Here is a 5000-nt window from a genome sequence, read left to right as displayed (position 1 = left end):
AATCTTGGAAGCTAAGCAGGGCCAGGCCTGGTTAGTACTTGGAAGGGAGACCACCTGGAATACCAGGTGCTGTAGGTTGTTTTTTTTTTCGTTTTTTTTTCTCTCTTGTTCCTGCTTTCTTTAATGCTGGTGTTGAGATGTATAAGAGATGTATGTCAATAGGCCAGTATACAAGCAGTACCTCCAGCCATACCACCCTGAACAAGCCTAAACTGATCTGATCTTGGAAGCTAAGTAGGGCCAGGCCTGGTTAGTACTTGGATGGGAGACCACCTGGGAATACCAGGTACTGTAGGTATTTTTTTCCGTTTTTTTTTCTCTCTTTTTCCTGCTTCCTTCAATGCTGGTGTTGAGATGTATACGAGATGTAGGTCAGTAGACAAGAAATACCTACAGCCATACCACCCTGAACAAGCCCAAACTCATCTTATCTTGGAAGCTAAGTGGGGCCAGGCCTGGTTAGTACTTGGATGGGAGACCACCTGGGAATACCAGGTGCTGTACGTTTTTTTTTTCATTTTTTTTTTCTCTCTTGTTCCTGCTTCCTTCAATGCTGGTGTTGAGATGTATAAGAGATGTTGGTCAGTAAGCAAGCAATACCTACAGTAAACCACCCTGAACATGCCCATGCTCATCTGATCTTGGAAGCCAACCAGGGCCGGGCCTGGTTAGTACTTGGATGGGAAACCACCTGGGAATACCAGGTGCTGTTGGTTTTTTTTTTTTCTTCCGTTTTTTTTTCTCTCTTGTTTCTGCGCCCTTCAATTGTAGTGTTGAGATGTATAAGAGATGTAGGTTAATAGGCAAGCAAAACCTACAGCCACACGACCCTGAACAAGATCAATCTCGTCTGATCTTGAACGCTAAGCAGGGCCGGCCCTGGTTAGTACTTGGATGGGAGACCACCTGGGAATACCATGTGCTGTAAGTTTTATTTTTTCGTTTTTTTCTCTCTCTTGTTCCTGTTTTTCTTCAATGCCGGTGTTGAGATGTATAATAGATGTAGGTCAGTAGGCAAGCACTACCTACAGCCACACCACCCTGAACAAGCCCAATCTTGTCTAATCTTGGAAGCTAAGCAGGGCCAGGCCTGGTTAGTACTTGGATGGGAGACCACCTGGGAATACCAGGTGCTGTAGGTTGTTTTTTTTTTTCGTTTTTTTTTCTTTCTTGTTCCTGCTTCCTTCATTGCTGGTGTTGAGATGTATAAGAGATTATGTCAGTAGGCAAGCAATACCTACAGCCACACCACCCTGAACAAGTCCAATCTCATCTGATCTTGGAAGCTAAGCAAGGCTGGGCTTGGTTAGTACTTGCATGGGAGACCACTTGGCAATACCAGGTGCTGTAGGTTTTTGTTTTTTTTTGTTTTTTGTTCTCTCTTGTTCCTGCTTCCTTCAATGCTGGTGTTGAGATGTATAAGAGATGTTGGTCAGAAGGCAAGCAATACCTATAGTAAACCACCCTGAACATGCCCAATCTCATCTTATCTTGGAAGCTAAGCAGGGCCGGACCTGGTTAGTACTTGGATGGGAGACCACCTGGGAATACCAGGTGCTGATGTTTTTTTTTTTTTCGTTATTTTTTTTCTCTTGTTCCTGCTTCCTTCAATGCTGGTGTTGAGATGTATAAGAGATGTAGGTCAGTAGGTAAGCAATACCTACAGTCATCCACCCTGAGCATGCCCAATCTTATCTGATCTTGGAAGCTAAGCAGGGTCGGGCCTGGTTAGTACTCGGATGGGAGACCACCTTGGAATACTAGGTGCTGTAGGTTGGTTTTTTTTCGGTTTTTTTCCTCCTTGTTCCTGCTTCTTTCAATGCTGGTGTTGAGATGTATAACAGATGTAGGTCAGTAGGCAAGCAATACCTTTAGCCACACCACCCTGAACAAGCCCAATCTTGTCTGATCCTTGAAGCTAAGCAGGGCCTGCCCTGGTTAGTACTTGGATGAGAGACCACCTGGGGAAACCAGATGCTGTACGTTTTTTTTTTTCGTTTTTCATTCTTTCTTGTTCCTGCTGCCTTCAATGCTGGTGTTGAGATGTATAAGAGATGTTGATCAGTAGGCAAGCAATACCTACAGTAAACCACCCTGAACATGCCTGATATCGTCTGATCTTGGAAGCTATGGAGGGCTGGGCCTGGTTAGTACTTGGATGGGAGACCACCTGGGAATACTAGGTGCTGTAGGTTTTTTTTCTCTCTTGTTCCTGCTTCCTTCAATGCCGGTGTTGAGATGTATAAGAGATGTAGGTCAGTAAGCAAGCAATACCTACAGCCACACCACCATGAACAAGCCCAATATTGTCTGATCTTGCAAGCTAAGCAGGGTCGGGCCTGGTTAGTACTTAGATGGAAGACCACCTGGGAATACCAGGTGCTGTAGGATTTTTTTTTCTCTCTTGTACCTGCTTCCTTCAATGCTGATGTTGAGATGTATAAGAGATGTTGGTAAGTAGGCAAGCAATACCTACAGTAAACCACAGTGAACATGCCTGATATCGTCTGATCTTGGAAGCTATGCAGGGCTGGGCCTGGTTAGTACTTGGATGGGAGACCACCTGGGAATACTAGGTGCTGTAGGTTTTTTTTCTCTCTTGTTCCTGCTTCCTTCAATGCCGGTGTTGAGATGTATAAGAGATGTAGGTCAGTAAGCAAGCAATACCTACAGCCACACCACCATGAACAAGCCCAATATTGTCTGATCTTGCAAGCTAAGCAGGGTCGGGCCTGGTTAGTACTTAGATGGAAGACCACCTGGGAATACCAGGTGCTGTAGGATTTTTTTTTTCCGTTTCTTTTTCTCTCTTGTACCTGTTTCCTTCAATGCTGATGTTGAGATGTATAAGAGATGTTGGTAAGTAGGCAAGCAATACCTACAGTAAACCACAGTGAACATGCCCAAGCTCATCTGATCTTGAAAGCTAAGCAGGGTCGGGTCTGGTTAGTACTTGGATGGGAGACAACCTGGGAATACCGAGTGCTGTTGGGTATTTCTTTTCGTTTTTTTTTTCTCTCTTTTTCCTGCTTCCTTCAATGCTGGTGTTGAGATGTATAAGAGATGTAGGTTAGCAAGCAAGTAATACATACAGTCAACCACCCTGAACATGCCCAATCTTGTCTGATCTTGGAAGCTAAGCAGGGCTGGGCTTGGTTAGTACTTGCATGGGAGACCACCTGGGAATACCAAGTGCTGTAGGTTTTTGGTTTTTTTCGGGTTTTTTTCTCTCTTGTTCCTGCTTTCTTTAATGCTGGTGATGAGATGTATAAGAGATGTATGTCAGTAGGCCAGGAGACAAGCAGTACATACAGTCATACCACCCTGAACAAGCCCAATATCGTCTGATCTTGGAAGCTAAACAGAGCCGGGCCTGGTTAGTACTTGGATGGGAGACCACCTGGGAATACCAGGTGCTGTAGGTTTTTTTTTTTCCGTTTTTTTTTTCTCTCTTGTTCCTGCTTTTTTCAATGCTGGTGTCTAGATGTATAAGAGATGTTGGTCAGTATGCAAGCAATACCTGCAGTAAACCACCCAGAACATGCCCAATCTCATCTTATCTTGGAAGCTAAGCAGGGCCAGACCTGTTTAGTACTTGGATGGGATACCACCTGGGAATACCAGGTGCTGTTTGTTTTTGTTTTATTCATTATTTTTTTTTCTCTTGTTCCTGCTTCCTCCAATGCTGGTGTTGAGATGTATAACGGATGTAGGCGAGTAGACAAGCAATCCCTACAGCCATACCACCCTGAATAAGCCCAAACTCGTCTGATCTTGTAAGCAAAGCAGGGCCGGGCCTGGTTAGTACTTGGATGGGAGACCACCTGGGAATACCAGGTGCTGTAGTTTTTTTTTTTTTTCTCTCTTGTTCCTGCTTCCTTCAATGTCCGTGTTGAGATGTATAAGAGATGTAGGTCAGTAGGCAAGCAATACCTACCGCGCAACACCTTGAATAAGCCCAGTCTAGTCTAATCTTGGAAGCTAAGCAGGGCTGGGCATGGTTAGAACTTGGATGGGAGACCACCTGGGAATTCCAGGTGCTGTAGGTGTTTTTTTTTTTCTCTTGTTCCTGCTTCCTTCAATGCTGGTGTTGAGATGTATAAGAGTTGTAGGTCAGTCAGGAAGCAATACCTACAATAAACCACCCTGAACATGCCCAATCTCATTTCATCTTGGAAGCTAAGCAGGACTGGGCTTGGTTAGTACTTGGATGGGAGACCATCTGGGGATACCAGGTGCTGATGGGTTTTTTTTTTTTCGTTATTTTTTTTCTCTTGTTCCTGCTTCCTTCAATGCTGGTGTTGAGATGTATAAGAGATGTAGGTCAGTAGGCAAGCAGGACCTACAGCCACACCACCCTGAACAAGATCAATCTCGTCTGATCTTGGAATCTAAGCAGGGCCGCGCCTGGTCAGTACTTCGATGGGAGACCACCTAGGAATATCAGGTGCTGTAGGTTTTATTTTTTCCTTTTTTTCTCTCTTGTTCCTGCTTTCTTCAATGCCGATGTTGAGATGTATAATAGATGTAGGTCAGTAAGCAAGCAATACCTACATCTACACCACCCTGAACAAGCCCAATCTCGTCTAATCTTGGAAGCTAAGCAGGGCCAGGCCTGGTTAGTACTTGGAAGGGAGACCACCTGGGAATACCAGGTGCTGTAGGTTGCTTTTTTCCGGTTTTTTTTCTCTCTTGTTCCTGCTTCCTTTAATGCTGGTGTCTAGATGTATAAGAGATGTATGTCAATAGGCCAGTAGGCAAGCAGTACCTCCAGCCATACCACCCTGAACAAGCCTAATCTCATCTGATCTTGGAAGCTAACCAGGGCCGGGCCTGATTAGTACTTGGATGGGAGACCACCTGGGTATACCAGGTGCTGTAGGTTTTTTTTTTTTCCGTTTTTTTTTCTCTCTTGTTTCTCCGTCCTTCAATTCTAGTGTTGAGATGTATAAGACATGTAGGTCAATGGGCAAGCAATACCTACAGCCACACCACCCTGA

At 44.7% G+C, this 5000-nt stretch overlaps 20 pseudogenes; all 20 read left to right on the top strand.

The window, feature by feature from the left end:
* The window catches only part of LOC142112246 (5S ribosomal RNA), a 118-nt pseudogene extending 40 nt beyond the window's left edge, over positions 1-78 (top strand).
* A 101-nt stretch (positions 79-179) lies between these two features.
* LOC142112615 (5S ribosomal RNA) lies at positions 180-298 on the top strand (annotated as a pseudogene).
* Positions 299-388: 90 nt separating this feature from the next.
* LOC142112497 (5S ribosomal RNA) lies at positions 389-507 on the top strand (annotated as a pseudogene).
* Positions 508-598: 91 nt separating this feature from the next.
* On the top strand, positions 599-716 carry LOC142112717 (5S ribosomal RNA; annotated as a pseudogene).
* Positions 717-812: 96 nt separating this feature from the next.
* On the top strand, positions 813-931 carry LOC142112776 (5S ribosomal RNA; annotated as a pseudogene).
* A 92-nt stretch (positions 932-1023) lies between these two features.
* On the top strand, positions 1024-1142 carry LOC142112353 (5S ribosomal RNA; annotated as a pseudogene).
* Positions 1143-1235: 93 nt separating this feature from the next.
* Positions 1236-1354, top strand: LOC142112440 (5S ribosomal RNA; annotated as a pseudogene).
* Positions 1355-1448: 94 nt separating this feature from the next.
* LOC142112749 (5S ribosomal RNA) lies at positions 1449-1566 on the top strand (annotated as a pseudogene).
* A 92-nt stretch (positions 1567-1658) lies between these two features.
* LOC142112399 (5S ribosomal RNA) lies at positions 1659-1776 on the top strand (annotated as a pseudogene).
* Positions 1777-2077: 301 nt separating this feature from the next.
* On the top strand, positions 2078-2195 carry LOC142112163 (5S ribosomal RNA; annotated as a pseudogene).
* Positions 2196-2272: 77 nt separating this feature from the next.
* LOC142112739 (5S ribosomal RNA) lies at positions 2273-2391 on the top strand (annotated as a pseudogene).
* Positions 2392-2470: 79 nt separating this feature from the next.
* LOC142112250 (5S ribosomal RNA) lies at positions 2471-2588 on the top strand (annotated as a pseudogene).
* A 77-nt stretch (positions 2589-2665) lies between these two features.
* LOC142112738 (5S ribosomal RNA) lies at positions 2666-2784 on the top strand (annotated as a pseudogene).
* Positions 2785-3086: 302 nt separating this feature from the next.
* LOC142112369 (5S ribosomal RNA) lies at positions 3087-3204 on the top strand (annotated as a pseudogene).
* Positions 3205-3306: 102 nt separating this feature from the next.
* On the top strand, positions 3307-3425 carry LOC142112358 (5S ribosomal RNA; annotated as a pseudogene).
* A 305-nt stretch (positions 3426-3730) lies between these two features.
* On the top strand, positions 3731-3849 carry LOC142112343 (5S ribosomal RNA; annotated as a pseudogene).
* Positions 3850-4340: 491 nt separating this feature from the next.
* On the top strand, positions 4341-4459 carry LOC142112463 (5S ribosomal RNA; annotated as a pseudogene).
* Positions 4460-4548: 89 nt separating this feature from the next.
* Positions 4549-4667, top strand: LOC142112488 (5S ribosomal RNA; annotated as a pseudogene).
* A 99-nt stretch (positions 4668-4766) lies between these two features.
* LOC142112329 (5S ribosomal RNA) lies at positions 4767-4885 on the top strand (annotated as a pseudogene).
* Positions 4886-4978: 93 nt separating this feature from the next.
* The window catches only part of LOC142112788 (5S ribosomal RNA), a 119-nt pseudogene continuing 97 nt past the window's right edge, over positions 4979-5000 (top strand).

The sequence above is a fragment of the Mixophyes fleayi genome, unplaced genomic scaffold (assembly GCF_038048845.1).
Source record: "Mixophyes fleayi isolate aMixFle1 unplaced genomic scaffold, aMixFle1.hap1 Scaffold_113, whole genome shotgun sequence".
Lineage (NCBI taxonomy): Eukaryota > Metazoa > Chordata > Amphibia > Anura > Limnodynastidae > Mixophyes > Mixophyes fleayi.
Note: the sequence above shows the minus strand (reverse complement) of the source record. Positions and strands in the feature narration are given on the sequence as shown.